The sequence below is a fragment of the Bubalus kerabau genome, chromosome 12, assembly GCF_029407905.1.
Source record: "Bubalus kerabau isolate K-KA32 ecotype Philippines breed swamp buffalo chromosome 12, PCC_UOA_SB_1v2, whole genome shotgun sequence".
Taxonomy (NCBI): domain Eukaryota; kingdom Metazoa; phylum Chordata; class Mammalia; order Artiodactyla; family Bovidae; genus Bubalus; species Bubalus kerabau.
The window spans coordinates 2,335,843-2,352,791 of record NC_073635.1 but is presented as its reverse complement, the minus strand read 5'-3'; the positions used below and the strand labels follow the sequence as shown (position 1 = coordinate 2,352,791).

At 41.1% G+C, this 16,949-nt stretch overlaps 1 long non-coding RNA gene across 8 annotated transcripts in view; it reads left to right on the top strand.

The window, feature by feature from the left end:
• The window catches only part of LOC129624265 (uncharacterized), a 63,407-nt gene that overhangs the window by 15,982 nt on the left and 30,476 nt on the right, over nucleotides 1-16,949 (top strand). For 4 of the 8 annotated variants that reach the window (XR_008700838.1, XR_008700842.1, XR_008700841.1 and 1 more), the window contains 2 exons: nucleotides 9,703-9,894; nucleotides 10,354-11,916. This is a non-coding gene — a long non-coding RNA (uncharacterized LOC129624265). Of the gene's footprint in view, nucleotides 1-9,702; nucleotides 9,895-10,309; nucleotides 11,917-12,515; nucleotides 12,669-13,282; nucleotides 13,344-16,949 lie in introns of those variants that run through there. The other 4 variants (XR_008700844.1, XR_008700840.1, XR_008700845.1 and 1 more) reach the window with 3 other exon arrangements.

The following is a 16,949-nucleotide window of genomic DNA, read 5'->3' as shown; positions in this document are numbered from 1 at the left end:
TCAGCTTCAACATCAGTCCCTCCAATGAACACCCAGGACTGATCTCCTTTAGGATGGACTGGTTGGATCTCCCTGCAGTCCAAGGGACTCTCAAGAGTCTTCTCCAACACCACAGTTCAAAAGCATCAATTCTTCGGCACTCAGCTTTCTTTATAGTCCACTCTCACATCCATACATGACTACTGTAAAACGATAGCCTTGACTAAATGGACCTTTATTGACAAAGTAATGTCTCTGCCTTTTAATATGCTGTCTAGGTTGGTCATAACTTTCCTTCCAAGGAGTAAGCATCTTTTAATTTCATGACTGGAATTACCATCCACAGTAATTTGGGACCCAGAAAAATAAAGATTTGGAGCCTAGAAAAATAAAGTCAGCCACTGTTGCCACTGTTTCCCCATCTATTTCCCATGAAGTGATGGGACAAGATGCCATGATCTTAGTTTTCTGAATGTTGAGCTTTAAGCCAACTTTTTCACTCTTCTCTTTCACTTTCATCAAGAGGCTCTTTAGTTCTTCTTCACTTTCTGCCATAAGGGGGGTGTCATCTGTACATCTGAGGTTATTGATATTTCTCCCAGCAATCTTGATTCCAGCTTGTGCTTTCTCTAGCCCAGCATTTCTCATGATGTACTCTGCATAGAAGTTAAATAAGCAGGGTGACAATATACAGCCTTGACGTACTCTGTTTCCTATTTGGAGCTAGTCTGTTGTCCCATGTCCAGTTCTAACTCTTGCTTCCTGACCTGTATACAGGTTTCTCAAGAAGTAGGTCAGGTGGTCTGGTATTCCCATCTCTTTCAGAATTTTCCACAGTTTATTGTGACACATGCAGTCAAAGGCTTTGGCATAGTCAATAAAGCAGAAATAGATGTTTTTCTGGAACTCTTTTGCTTTTTCGATAATCCAGCAAATGTTGGCAATTTGATCTCTGGTTCCTCTGCCTTTTCTAAAACCAGCTTGAACATCTGGAAGTTCACAGTTCACATATTGCTGAAGCCTGGCTTGGATAATTTTGAGCATTACTTTACTAGTGTGTGAGATGAGTGCAATTGTGCAGTAGTTTGAACATTCTTTGGCATTGCCTTTCTTTGGGATTGGAATGAAAACTGACCTTTTCCAGTCCTGTGGCCACTGCTGAGTTTTCCAAATTTGCTGACATATTGAATGCAGCACTTTCACAGCATCATCTTTTAGAATTTGAAATAGCTCAACTGGAATTCCATCACCTCCACTAGCTTAGTTTGTAGTGATGCTTCCTAAGGCCCACCTGACTTCACATTCCAGGATGTCCGGCTCTAGGTGAGTGGGAGTCATCACACCTTCGTGATTATCTGGGTCATGAAGATCTTTTTTGTACAGTTCTTCTGTGTATTCTTGCCACCTCTTCTTAATATCTTCTGCTTCTGTTAGGCCCATACAATTTTTGTCCTTTATGAGCTCATCTTTGCATGAAATGTTCCCTTGGTATCTCTAAGTTTCTTGAAGAGATCTCCAGTCTTTCCCATTCTATTGTTTTCCTCTATTTCTTTGCACTGATTGCTGAGGAAGGCTTTCTTATCTCTCCTTGCTATTCTTTGGAACTCTGCATTCGAATGGGTATATCTTTCCTTTTCTTCTTTGCTTTTCACTTCTCTTCTTTTCACAGCTATTTGTAAGGCCTCCTCAGACAACCATTTTGGTTTTTTGCATTTCTCTTTCTTGGTGATGGTCTTGATCCCTGTCTCCTGTACAATGTCATGAACCTCCGTCCATAGTTCGTCAGGCACTCTGTCTGTCAGATCTAGTCTCTTAAATCTATTTCTCTCTTCCACTGTATAGTCATAAAGGATTTGATTTAGGTTATACCTGAATGGTCTAGTGGTTTTCCCCACTTTCTTCAATTTAAGTCTGAATTTGGCAATAAGGTGTTCATGATCTGAACCATAGTCCGCTCCTGGTCTTGTTTTTGCTGACTGTGTAGAGCTTCTCCATCTTTGGCTGCAAAGGATATAATTAATCTGATTTCGGTGTTGACCATCTGGTGATGTCCATGTGTAAAGTCTTTTCCTGGGTTGTTGGAAGACGGTGTTTGCTATGACCAGTGCTTGGGTCATAAAGTCCAAGTGCTTGGGTGCAAATCTATGTTTCATCTTTTATTAACTGTGTGCCCTTCAGTTCAGTTCAGTCATTTAGTCATGTTCGACTCTTTGTGATCCTATGAATCGCAGCACGCCAGGCCTCCCTGTCCATCACCAACTCCTGGAGTTCACTCAGACTCACGTCTATCGAGTCAGTGATGCCATCCAGCCATCTCATCCTCTGTCATCCCCTTCTCCTCCTGCCCCCAATCCCTCCCAGCATCAGAGTCTTTTCCAATGAGTCAACTCTTCACATGAGGTGGCCAAATTACTGGATTTTCAGCCTTAGCATCATTCATTCCAAAGAAATCCCAGGGCTGATGTCCTTCAGAATGGACTGGTTGGATCTCCTTGCACTCCAAGGGACTCTCAAGAGTCTTCTCCAACACCACAGTTCAAAAAGATCAATTCTTCGGTGCTCAGCTTTCTTCACAGTCCAACTCTCACATCCATACATGACCACTGGAAAAACCATAGCCTTGACTAGGTGGACCTTTGTTGGCAAAGTAATGTCTCTGCTTTTGAATATGCTATCTAGGTTGGTCATAACTTTTCTTCCAAGGAGTAAGCGTCTTTTAATTTCATGGCTGCAGTCACCATCTGCAGTGATTTTGGACCCCCTGAAAATAAAGTCTGACACAGTTTCCACTGTTTCCCCATCTATTTCCCATGAAGTGATGGGACCAGATGCCATGATCTTCATTTTCTGAATGTTGAGCTTTAAGCCAACTTTTTCACTCTCCTCTTTCACCTTCATCAAGAGGCTTTTCAGTTCCTCTTCACTTTCTGCCATAAGGGTGGTGTCATCTGCATATCTGAGGTTATTGATATTTCTCCCGGCAATCTTGATTCCAGCTTGTGCTTCTTCCAGCCCAGCGTTTCTCATGACGTACTCTGCATAGAAGTTAAATAAGCAGGGTGACAGTATACAGACTTGTCGTACTCCTTTTCCTATTTGGAACCAGTCTGTTGTTCCATGTCCAGATCTAACTGTTGCTTCCTGACCTCCATATAGGTTACTCAAGAGGCAGGTCAGGTGGTCTGGTATTCCCATCTCTTTCAGAATTTTCCACAGTTTATTGCGATCCACACGGTCAAAGGCTTTGGTGTGCACTTAGGTCGGTAATTAGACTCTCTGAGCATGTTTCCTCACCTGAGGATAACTGCACCTACCTCTCTTTCCACTAAATGAAAAAAAAAAAAAATTATGAGAAACATTGAACTCTGTTGTTGGCACATGTTAAATAGTCAATATTAGCTGCTAAGAATTCTTGTGAACATTAAATTATATGGTTTTCTTTTTAAAATATAATGTCAAAAATAAAAGACTCATTCAGCCCTGTTACTCATAAGTTCTCTGGGTTACCTGCCCTCCCTGTGTGACACACTACTACTTTCAGACAGTGGATTAGTTGCAGCAGCAAGAGGACCCATTTGGAAGGCTCTGCCATATGCTGTCCTTACAAACTCACCTGCAGAAAGTTACCCTGCAATAAAGTGGAAAGCCGGTCATACTCAGAATAGTTTGAAGAGCAGAAGACTCCATGAACGATGCCTCTCTGAAGGACATAGCTGTGTTTTATTTTATTTTTATTACATTTTAGCTGTTCCGGGTCTTCATTGCTGTGGAGGCTTTTCTCTAGTGTGGGGAGCGAGGGTTCCTCTTCGTCGTAGAGCACAGGCTCCAGGGCGCACGGGCTCCGGTCTTGCGGCTCCTGGGGGACAGCTCTAGTGTGCTGTCTCAGTAGTTGTGGCACACTGACTTAATTGCCCCACAGCATATGGAATCTTCCAGGATCACAGATGGAACCCGTGTGTCCTGTATTGGCAGGTGGATTTTTAACTGCTGAGCCATCATAGAAGCCCCCATAATTGTGTTTTCATTCAAAGTTTAGTTATGAATATTCTGAACACTATTTCCCGGAAGTCTCTATAATATACCATCTTTTACCACCTCATGTTAAGAGTTGACTCATTGGAAAAGACTCTGATGCTGGGAGGGATTAGGGGCAGGAGGAGAAGGGGACAACAGAGGATGAGATGGCTGGATGGCATCACTGACTCGATGGACGTGAGTCTGGGTGAACTCTGGGAGTTGGTGATGGACAGGGAGGCCTGGCATGCTGCGATTCATGGGGTCGCAAAGAGTCGGACACCACTGAGCGACTGATCTAATCTGATCTGAAGCTTAACTTTGTTTTTTATTTTCCCCTGCCTCTTGGCACGATGACTGATACATAAAAGATGTCCCCAAATGATGGTTAAATGTAAAAGTTAAGTTATAAATACAAAATGCAACCTGCACCTCAGCCATGCTCAGGAATAATTTATTTGAAAATAATTTTTAAAAATCACTTTTTAAGTTGCAGTATTAAATGCAGACATGTCATTCTCTGGTGCCAGCTGGTGTTCTGTTTCCTTGGCTTTGCTTTCCACATCTCCAGTGACCAGGACGTGGGCTCAGACACACACATACTTGTTCTTTGTTGTTTTAACAGCACCTGGTGCTGGTGGTTTGAGGTTTGGCTTTGGTTTTCCGTGTCACAGAGTCGACTCTGGGACTATAGTACCACTCTGAGCTCAGAGGAAACAGGGGACAGGGGCCAAAACCCGAACTCGTGCATAATCATCAGCTCGCTCCTCTCAGGAGCTCACACAATTCGTGGATGTGGAGAGGACTGGCACACCTTTTGGCTGTATTAGGCTGTAATTCATCTTCAGAACCGAAGGACTCCAAATGTAAAGGTCAGACTATTCGGAAGCTGCTTTGGCATCTGACAAAATAATTCTGTGTCCCAGGGCATCTATCAGCCCTCCAGGTGGACCTGAGCAACCCATTGAAAATTTCACGATCCCCGCCCCCGGAACATGGTTTTGAGTAGTATTGTATTATCCATTCTTACAGGCCATCAAATGCAGATGGGGCTTGATCCCACTCTCAAAGCAGAGGGAGGCTTTGGCTCATGTACTGATTGTAGTACTGGATCATGTACTGCTCACCGCCCCCATCCACCTTCCAACCTCCTGGGCGCAGGACCCAGGTGGGTCCCTGACAGGACAAGCTTTTCTTGGCACCGACAGCAAAGGCTTCCGGCGCTTTCCATTTGTCGCTTGACAAAGGCTGCAGCCGGTGTGCAGTTCAAGGGTCTGGCTTGACAGCACCATGTGCTGTGGGTTTGTGGTTTGCCTTCACTTGTTTTCGCCGTGTGTGGGAAGCTCTCCTGGGAAAGGAGGCCGCGCCTGGGCATGCCAGACTGCTCAGTGATCTTCCGCTGTGGGTCTGAGGCCAGCTCCTCCAGCACGGGGAGAGAGGCCAGGCTTTCTGAAGAGGCTTGCAACCTGCCAGCTATTTTCAAAGGCACTTTGGTGTATGTTCTCTTCTCCAATTCTCAAGTCTGAAGGTGACAAGTTGTTTTTCATTTATTATTTCTTTCCCTTCTTCTTTCTTTCTGCCATGGAATTGTGAGTCCCAATTTAGCATTTTCTGATTATATTCCCTTTGTCAAAGTTGCAACATAACCTTTCAGATCTGGCAGTATTACCTATTAACATCTCCTTATGAGTAAGTACTTGTTAATGGACTCCACTCCCCACTTCTCTCCCTGTTCAGGATTTTATTTCATCTAGAATATGTCTTTTATTAACATCAGAAATTTAATTATGTACATATTTGAAACCTGAACCCATTAAGTCTACAGATCCCTTGAAAATGCTGTTTGCTAGATGTGCAATCACAATGAATGTGCAAAATGGCATACAGTTAGCTTTTAAAGCTCCCCTTAAAACAGGCTGAGGGACTAGCTTTTTAAGAATAGAGAAAACTGAAGCAACTTAGCAGCAGCAGCAGACATTAGAAGAAACAAGGAAAATACATGAAATAAGTGAGGAATAGAATTAAGAGCATTATATTCAAAGGGAAGATACTGGAGAGAGAGAGAGACGTGAAAAGGAAGGAAGGAAACAGAGACTTTCTGGTGTGAACATGAGTGATTCCTCTTGCTAAGGAAGGCAGAGGCTGCTGGCTCTTCCTCCTATCTTGCATCTCCTGGGTCTTACCCATCCCAAGTCAGTGTGTACATAATCATGCCCTACTTGTGAGCATGTTTACCTTTATGTGTTTAATTTTATGCTTCAATTATCATCATGATTTATTCAGGTCTCTCCCACCGGACTACAGTCTTCTCAGGGGCAGGAATCATGACAAGTTTCTAGGATAGAAAGGGTTAGCTGTTGAGAGGGTAACGACGTCTGGTGGATATGACCACCCTTCAGAGGAGGACTTCTCTCCTGGCTGACAGTGCTGGCAGTCAGCTGCTTCAGCGCTCAGCCCATCTGAGACCACGGTCACGCCTGTCCTGGGTGGCCATCTCCAGTGACTGAGCCACCATCCTTGGTTGACTGGGGGATTCTGAAGGGCTGCTTTAGTTTTGGAGCTTGGCATGGCTAAGCTCTCAAGGGCCTGCATCACCACTGACTTCTCTCTGCGTCCACTTCTGTTTCCTCTCCTGACTTCCCCAGATGTGTGTGCCAAGGGCACTCACCAATGAAAGTATCTGTGTCCTGGAGAACTCAGCCTGCAATTACTTTTAGCTGAGGATACAAAATAATTAGGCTGTGGAGGTAGAGACTTTAGGGGGAAGTATTTTAATATTTTACATAGTGTGTGGTTTTAGAGGAGTATAACAAAAAAACAAAGTCTGGTAGAAAGAATCAAGGAGTCCCCAGACTTGGAGCTCTATTAAGAGCAGAGTGTGTGACCTTGGGATGGTCAGAGCATGCCCTGGGCCTTCCTCCTCTTCTTCAAAGGGAAGGAGTTGGAACAGAATATCCCCAAAGTTCCTCCCTTAGAAGCTACAACTTGGCTGTGAGCAGAGGGTTTTCAAAGATAACTTCAAAACTGTACACCCAGGTGCAAACCTGAAGGAAAAGAAAATGTACCATTCAGAGTTGGAGGCAGTGATGTAACATCCCGCTGAGACTGTCATTCTGACTACTCACAAATGTGTGTGAAGAAGAGATTCCTTTGATGGCTGCTTGTCTAGAGATAACAGACACCTTTCAAGAGGAGAGGAGAGAGGACGAAGAGGGCATGGACTGGCAGACAGTGGGAATTAGGATAGAAGCGCCATGGGAGAGTAAACCAGGTACTAGAAAACATAATCACTGACATTTAAAATGAAAAGATTGACAAGGAGAAACATTTTGTAGTCACGAAAGTAAAACTTACTGCAAATCAAGAAGTTTGGCCCCAAATGAAAGTTTGAATCTTATTCAGTTTATTTCATTTTGGTTGCAGGATCCTCTGGCTTATTGGTTAACTTTAATTAAAACAATCATCATTCACCAAATAATTAAATGCCTTCATTTATCAGCTAGGCTTCTTTGATGCTCTTGATAAAGAAACAAAATAACAAAAAATGAGTTTATGGTCAAGCTAGAGGATGTCTCACAGAGTAGAAGGCAAAGCTGAAACCAAGCAGGTCTCCAGGACAAGACTCATGGAAGTTCCAAGGGTCTAACAGCAAGAGAAAGGATTTCCTGGCATCCATGCTTCCAATGTTTGCACCCTGTGAAGATTTAACTTTCCAGGAAAGAAGGGAAAGTGACTGACTTGAGTCACTTCTCACACCTTTGCTGGAAGGATAGAACCCCTTGACTGAGACCTACTAGAATTGCATGCACTCTGGCAGGGGCCACTCCAAAGAAAGACAAGGATTTATAACCAAAAGAAAGGACAAAAGATGGATCCTTGGCCAGCAAAAGTTTCAGATGTCCTTCTGCCCCAGGTATTGCTCTAAGTGATGGCATATGTTGGTGAGAGGCATAGACATGAGCTCTGTTGGCAGGGAACATACAGTCTAGTAAGAAAGTATAATAGAGTATGATAGACACTGTTAGTTCACTACCACCATTCCCAGCCTAGTTTGTTGTTGCTGCTTTTTGCACACTTCTACTTGGAGAAGGAAATGGCAACCCACTCCAGTATTCTTGCCTAGAGAATCCCATGGACGGAGGAGCTTGGTGGGCTACAGTCCACAGGTCGCAAAGAGTCGGACACGACTGAGTGACTTCACTTCACCATTTAACAAATACTTTCCCAATAGCCAAGAGGCATAGTTTTGGCCAGTATGCATGAACAGAAGTCTGCAAAAGGTTTAAGGGGAAAAAAAAACCCCAAAACATTTGCTTTCTCTGATAAAAGGGACAAATGCACCTGGCACTGTCATTTTCTCTTTCTCCCACTTGAGATGTGATGTCTGATGCTATGGGAGCCATTTTGTGCCCTTGGAGATGAAACAAACATCAGTTAAAATAATGGAGAAGGAATGAGTAAGTCTAGAGCTTTAATAGCATCGTTAAGAGGCTTCTTGGTATTAGTATTTCACCTATTGCAGCTGAATGCATTTCTAACTGATATGCAGAGAACCTAATTTAACCGTGGAGCCTGGGATGGAATTTCCAAGGAAGTAAATGGGATATCAAGAGCTTATCTAAGTGGCAGATGGGAACTGGAAGGAAAGATGAGCATTTGTGGTGGTCTATGGATAAGAAAATCTGTACCCACTTCCTACATAATACCTATGGCCTAGATCAAGATAACTTTTCTCACTCTAGTCTTATTTTGCAGAATCCACCTTTACAGAATCCACCTTTGCAGAATTTCCTCCTTTACTCTAAACTTAGGGAAAACGTGGCCTTTTTTATTCAAGGAAGATCCCTCTACTGCAGTCTGATGCAATTCTCTCCCAACAATTCTAGGATTTTATTGATTGTTCTTTCTGTTTTTATAGTAGCCCCTCCTCTACAACCTCCATCCTTATAGTTTGCCAATATTCTCGTCTCTCTCACATTAAAAAAAAAAAAAAAAAAAAGCCTCTTCCATCTACTGCATTTTTGCCCCTTGGCAAGTTTACTCTGTCTTCTGTTTACCTCCTCCCTTCTCTCTGTACCTTACTGCCATTAGACAGCTCCTCTTCACCACTGCATAAAACTGTTCGGAGAAAGGTCACTGTCATTAGAAGGTAATTTCTAAGAGTGCAGGTACCTTCTCCATTTTGTTCTCCCCTGTGTGTGTCCCCAGAGTAGTGCCAGTTACATAATACCTGCTCAAGAAATGAATAAAATGAATAAATACCTTTCTAATCAACAAAGCAAAGAACTCTGCCTTTCTTATCTTACTAAACTTCTCAGTAGCCTTATCATTTCCGACTACTTTCACTTTCTTGGTTTTTGTAACAATTATTTTTCTTTAAAATTTTTGTTATAAAATTTAATAAATGAATATAAAAGTAAGAAAAATAAAATAATGAAGGCCTGGGTACCCATCACCCAGCTTCAACTTACAGCCGATCTTATTTCATCTAAACCTTCACTTACTCTCTCTGATATTAATTTGACACAATTTAGATATCATTTCATGCATACATATTTCAGTTTATATTGCCAAAAGAAAAGAAATATTAAAAAAAAACAGAACTGTAGTATCATCATTATACTAAAAACTAATGATAATTCCTTAGTATTGTCAGCATCATTCTTTCTTAATTTTATTTTTAACTCTTGAATTTTTTTTTTTTTTCAGATGGTGGGATACTCTTCTGTTTCTGGACCTTTTCTTACTGGTAAATTGGGGAGTTGGAGCCAGATATGGTCAGATTCCTCTACAATCTTTAAAGACATCAGTTTAAGGAGTTCCATATCACTGCCTGATGAAAAGGAAGCTCTCAGGGCAAGCTCTGCCTGCAGCTTATCCACCTCGGCCATGCCTGGGCAGGTTTGTTAAATTCAGGGTGAACTTTTAGGGAACTTATTTGTTTTGGTCAGTAATAAGCTGCTACTTTGATCTTTAGTCATCTGACTCCTGTGCTTGCCTCCCTGTCAGTTCTGAACTCAGAAGGAAGAATGATGTTAAGTCCCATCAACATAATGTTAATATTATTTAGAAACATTGTGGTAAGCACCAGATGAAAGAGCTAAATAGTTGAAAGTCATTGCTTCTGAGGAGGGGAGAAGGCATAGAAAGTGGGTGGGAGGCAAAGGACTTTTTTTTTACGGAAGCGTGTTATATGTGACTCTTTAAGGTATATACATGTCGTGTGTTGCTAAGTACAAAAATTGATGTAAAATATCATATCAAAACATATAAAAATTCAAAGCCCCCTCCTCACACCTGGCCTTACTTCTCTCAGGGAGGAAATCTAGGAGGCCTTCTTCTCTCCTTGCTCCGACCTAGGTGGTGTCCAGCCCTTGATGTGTCCTGTGCCCATCACCACTCTTGCATGCCCACCACTCTTGCCTTGGTCATTTCCCTAACTGTCTCTCTGCTGGACCATTGCATCATGTTCTCCATAAGTCATCTGTTATGGATTGAACTACATCCCCAGAAATTCCTGTGCTGAAGGTCCAACCCCCAGTACCTCAGATGTAACAGTATTTGGAGACTGAGCCTTTAAGGAGGTAAAGTTATATTTGTTGGCTGTAAGGGTTTCACCAGGGGAAGACTGTGTGAGGACAAAGAGAAGACCATCATCACAATCCATGAAGATGGGACTCAAAAGCAACAGTCCTGCTGACACCTTTGATCTCAGACTTCAAACCTCCAGCACTGTGAGAAAAGAAATTCCTGTTATTTAAGCTGCCCAGTGTGTGGCACTTTGTTATGGCAGTCATGACCAGCTAATACATCATCTCCCTTCCTTCCTTGGCCATGGTCTGATTCATCTTCCAAAACAATGTGAAAGGAAGCCTCCAGTGATGCATATCTAATCATTATTTCCCTGATTTTAAATCCTAAATGACTTCCTATCACTGCTAGTTAAAACCTGGTTCCTTAGCATGAGATGGAAAGTCCTCTCTTATCTTCTCTTGCCTGACTCTTCCTTTCTGAAGCTCCAGCCATAGTGAAGTACTTGTCCTCCTGAAGGTGTCACCTTAAGCTTTACTATCTCTGCAGGTGCATCTTTCTTTCCCAGAACACCTTCATTCTTATCACTCCTCTTGTCACTAATTTCAATCTCAGGTCAAGCCCCATTTCCTCTACGGAAGCTTCCCGCCAGACAGAATTGACCTTTTCTTTCCCTTATGTTCACTCTGGATGGTATATAGAATTCATCCTATATTTGTAGCATTTTTATTGCCATTATTTTATCTTATTCACCTAATCCTTAAAAGCAGAGACTATGTTGTGATGATGTACACTTACACTCAAGACTTAACATAATACCTGAAATATGCTAGGTGCTCAAAAAATGTTGACCAAATAAATGAATCTGTGAAGTTGAAATAATTATGTTAGTATAGCATACTTCAGGAAGTAATTCTCCTATAGTATATGCAGAAATTTTAAGCAATATAATTACAATGTAAGTAATTGTTTTTGAACTCTTAAAGATGAAATGATTGCTTAATGATGAGTTTGCACATACACTGATAACAAGTCATTTCTGACCCTTAAAATTCAGTTGGTTCTTCTTAAAACATGGAATCATGAAAATATATTGCTGAGAAAAATATTAGAGATGATCTGATCCAAACCTTTCTTTTTATCAACAAGGAAATTGAGACACAGACTGCACATCACCACACAGCCCCGTGCTACCACAGCAGGTCTCTTGATTCTCTGCCTGATACTCATCTGGCCTCTGATGAAAACAGAAACACTGCACTAGATTGGTCTGAAGGAAAGGGAATGTAAATGAATTAAGTGAAGGAAAAATGCCACCCAATTTACATTTATAAAAGTAATAGACTCAGACTCTTAAATTGTTTCTAAATAAAATATTGTGAGTGAACTTCATCCAATATTGATATATCCTTTGGCCATGGGGCATTTTTGAGTATTTATTTGATATTGTGAAATATTGCATTTGAATAATGTATAACAAGATGTTATCCAAATTGCCTTTGAATAATGTATAACAAGAAAGCTTTTCTTTATTCGTTTAATGCCTTATTTTCAAGAAACTACACCACAAGTGTCTTATGCACTTTGGGTTAGGTGTGGTTTGTTGGGTACATGCTTTTTCATTTAATCTTCACAGTTTGGACACCACAGTAATGGTTTGGGCCTTAAGAGTAGTACTCAATAAGCCAAGGGCCAACTTCACGACAAAGTAGCATATTTACATTATCTACCCATCCACCAGCACAATTTAGAAGCATCATCCTGGAAGTGAAGAATGAGTGAACTTGAAGTTGCATCTGTTGGTGGAATTCAGGCATTTCTGAACTTTTAGAGGAGTGTACAGGGCCAGTAGCCCACATGCTTGTATCTGCAGGCCTGTTGTGGGGCCATAGTGACAATAAGTGAAGTAAGTAAGTAAGTGAAGTCATTCAGTCTTGTCCGACCCTTTGCGACCCCATGGACTGTTGTCTACCAGGCTCCTCTGTCTACAGGATTTTCCAGGCAATAGTACTGGAGTGGATTGCCATTTCCTTCTCCAGCGGATCTTCCCAACTCAGGGATCTAACCCGGGTCTCCTGCATTGTAGACAGATGCTTTACCGTCTGAGCCACCAGGGAACAATGCATAGCCACAAATGAGAATTGGTGAGCATTCTCTCCATTGTTTCAAAACCACCTCAGCAAGGGCCTCAGAGGATGTACTTTGCTGCTTTGCAGATTCAAGAGATTTGTCTGTCCTTGGCACAGTCAGGGTGTCATTTTAATAGTTATGGGGCTGGCAGCAGGGGTGAGTGGGAGGTGCCGTCAAGAATCATTATGAACAACCATCAGCAGTGGAAAGACCTGAAATGACTATTCATGAACTCATGGGAAACACTCCTGAAGACTTGCTCAAATGACTGTGAAGACTTTCAAAGGGTACAAAAGGTCCTATGTTGGTACAGTAGGGTAGAACTCACTCAGTCATTAGCATATCTGTGCTGAGCACTCTTCTTAGGGTTGGAGATGCTTCAGTGAACAAAATTAGATTTATATTCTTGTGGAATTTACACACAATATTGGCAAGATGGAGATAATAAGTGCAATGGGTTGAACTGTGTTCCCTAAACTTTACATGCTGATCCCTAGTCTGATGGTATTTGACAATGGGCCTTTTAGGAGGTAATTATACTACACAAAATCATGAGAGTGGCGCCCCCATGATAGAATTAGTGCCCTTTAAGTAGAGACACCAGATGGATGGCTTCTTCTCTTTCCAGAACTGAGGACACAGCAAGAAGACAGTGGCCTTCAAGCCAGGAAGAGGGCCCTCACTTGGAATTTCCAGCCTCCAAAACTGTGAGAAATAAATTCTTGTTTTTCAAGTCACCTAGTCTATAGTATATTTTGTTATGGCAGCCCAAACTGATTAATACAATAAACAATAAATATAATATTGTCTAGTTTTCTAGGCAGTGATATGTGCAAAACATATTTTAAAGAGCAAAATAGTGAGATTCTGAGTGTATTTGTGGGGAAAGTAGGTGGTCAGACTATGAATCATTAAGAAGGGGATTATCTAAACAAAGAATTGGAGGAAGGAGGGAATTAGTCAAGCAGGCACCTGAGGGAAATGTGTTCTAGGCAGCAGGTGTAGCTAGAACAACGGCCCTATGGTGAGAATGTGGTTGGCATGGTCTAGCAACTTCAAGGAGGCCAGAGTGACCAGAGGAGAATGAACAAGGGGGAGAGTAGAAGGAAATGAGATCAGAAAAGTGATCTGGACCAGATCAGAATGCTTGTAGTCCTTTATAAGGATTTGCTCTGAGTGAATGGGGAGACTGTGTGGGGTTTTGAGGAGAGAATGACATGATTACATTTAAGAGGATCTCTTAGATTGCTGTGCGGAGAATAGTCTCCAGTCTAGGAGGTCAGCTAAGATAATACTGCAGTCACTTAGATGGAAGCTTGTGGTAGCATAGGAAGTGGTAAACAGTGGAAGTCTAAGAAATGGTTAGATTCTGGATATATTTTGCAAGTAAAGCTAAGACAATTTGTTGTTCTAGAGAAGGAAGGGATCAAGGATGGCTGACTGGAACAACAGGAAGGATGAAGTTGCCATCAAATGATTTAAAATATGAGTGGTGCAAATTTGGGGGGCTTCAGGAGTTTGGTTTGCCCATACTGAGTTTGGAATATCAAGACTTGATTTATTTCAGCTAGCATGAACTCCTGAGTACCTGAAGTGATGAGTCCTGAGGGAATCTGGGGTTACATTCACAATATTCCCTTAAAATAGCAAGTTCTGAAGGGATATTTGGGGAAATGGCCATGGTGACATGTTAGAAGATGGATGCCTCCATGACACAGTTTGATAAGTGGCTGCATTTTCAGCATTGGGCAGCAACATCTCTCTCTACAACCTAAAGACTTTGTAAAAAGACTTTGCCTCTCCCTTTTGATGATAAGCTCCTTGAAGTCAGGGACCATGTTTTCTTTATTCTTATATCCCAAGAAATTGGCAATTTAAAGTCTAGAAGGAATGTAAATATTTATTGAATGAATAAATAAATGAATTTTTGTCTACATGAAAGTCAACTAATCATTTTGCTTAAGTAAAGCAAACTTAAAAAGTTAAGTAAACTATTTTTTAAATATTTAAAGTTATCCATCCCCCGGCATCATGGACTCAATGAACATGAGTTTGGGTAAATTTAGGGAGTTGGTGATGGACAGGGAAGCCTGGCATGCTGCAGTTCATGGGGTTGCAGAGTTGGACACGACTGAGTGGCTGAACTGAACTGAATCTCTCACTTAATGTCCTTAATTAGTTTCAATAAAACAAGCCATAAGGTAAAAAAAAAAAAAATTAAACAACATACCATTCTGCTCAGTCACTCAGTCATATCCGACTCTTTGTGACCCCCTGGACTGTAGCCTGCTAGGCTTCTCACCCATAAAATTTTCCAGGCAAGAATACTGGAGTAGTGTGCCATTTCCAACTCCAGGGGATCTTTCCAACCCAGGTATCGAACCTACAGCTCTTATGTCTCCTGCACTGGCAGACAGATTCTTTAACGCCACCTAGAAAAGCCCCAAATGATTATTACATTTACATATTTAATGTAATGATTATTACATTACATATTATTAAAGCCCCAAATTCTAGCACCACCTGGAAAGCCCCAAATATTATTACTATATGCAAACATTGTGGATAAACAATGTATTATTATATCCTACTGAAGTTTACCTCAAGAGAATCTATATGTTATGTGGCTGATAAAACAGATACTCTGCCTTGCTATTCAAAGTGTTGTCCTCAGACCAGTAGCAATAGCATCTCCTGGGAACTTGTTAGAAATGCTGACTTTCAGGCTCCAATGTAGACCTGCTGAATCTGAATCTTCTTTTTAGCTAAATCCTCAGGTGATTGTTTTGCCCATTAAAGTTTGAGATGCAGTGCTCTAGAGTAGGAATCAGCAAATTACCATCTGTTTTTGTAAATAAAGTTTTATTGGAACACAGCCATGTCCTTTGGTTAAGCATTGCCTGTGGCTATTAAAGTGCCACAACAGAGCTGAGTAGACAGAGTTGCAACAAGGACCACATAGTCTGCAAAGCCGAAAATATTTACTATTTCACTCTATAAGAATCAGTTTGCAGACTTTTATTTTGGATTCCAGTGTCATTATGGAATACTTCCCTGACAGATCATATGCCCAAGTGTGAATGTTGTAGTCTAAATATAAATATAAAAATTTATTTATTTCTTATTTTTTATTGGGAAAATTGTTCAATGAGTTTGAGTGCAAATTATGAATTCTTCTAAGGTTATTCTAGATAATGTAAATAACATTCAAGTTCCAAAATTTTTTTATGAGTTTATCTTTTTCTGATTACAAAAATAATAGTTACTTATTATTGGAATTTTGAAAAGCACAGGAAGGATGAACAAAAGAAAGAAATACTATCTAGCATTTAACACACATTTTTTTACATAAATTAGAATAATAATGTTATTGTATATTATATTCTGGCTTTTCACTTATTGTGAGTCTTTTCTCAAGATATGAAAAATTATTTTTAAACATCATGCTTAGCGGTGCCTAATCTTCCATCACATGGCAACTGTTTAGTTTTCTTAATGATTTTTCTATGGTTGGTTATTTAGATCAATGATTATTTAAGAATGAAAATTTATGCTTATTATAAAATTGACTAGCAAACGATGTGCTCCGGCCATTCTGCTAACAAGTACAGGGAAGTAGCAAAGGATAAAAGTCCAAATTAATTAGCCCTTTAGTATTGATGTATCTTTGCATGTACAGGAGAGAGAAATGATGTAGGAGACTTATAACTGATTGAACATGATGGAAAACAAAGATAAAAGTTGAATCCCCTTATAAAATATTGTGTGATTTGTGAGAAATAGAGAAAGCATAGCAAACACAATGCGGTGAGGACAGTTTTGACACAACACAAATGAGAAGACATTAAGCCCTGAATTGTAAGATTAAAAAACAAGGCTAGACTACCAACAGGCAATTAAAATATCATTTCCCAAATGACATGGTATTTACAGGCAAAATAGGCTATTTTTTCCTGTTGACAATACAGCATCTTGTAAGTTAGTGAGTCATCTCCAGGCCGTGGTTTGGGTACTTGAGTCAGGTAAATATGCTCCCCTCACTTTGATGGGTGTGACCCTTCTCTGAAAAAGCTCTGAAGGAAGTGCAGGGAGAGCAGCTGTGGACCGGCTCTGTGGGCCTCCGCTGTGCTGCCTCGCCTGTCTCGTGTGGTCTCTGTTGAGACTTGCTAGACCCACTCCTGCAGGGACAGCTGAATCTCTGTCCTAGGAGGAACTGTCATTGTTCACTGTGCTCCTTATATGGATTTACTTCTCTGCTCTGAACCTGAGCCTACACTCCATCCTTACCCTCTGGA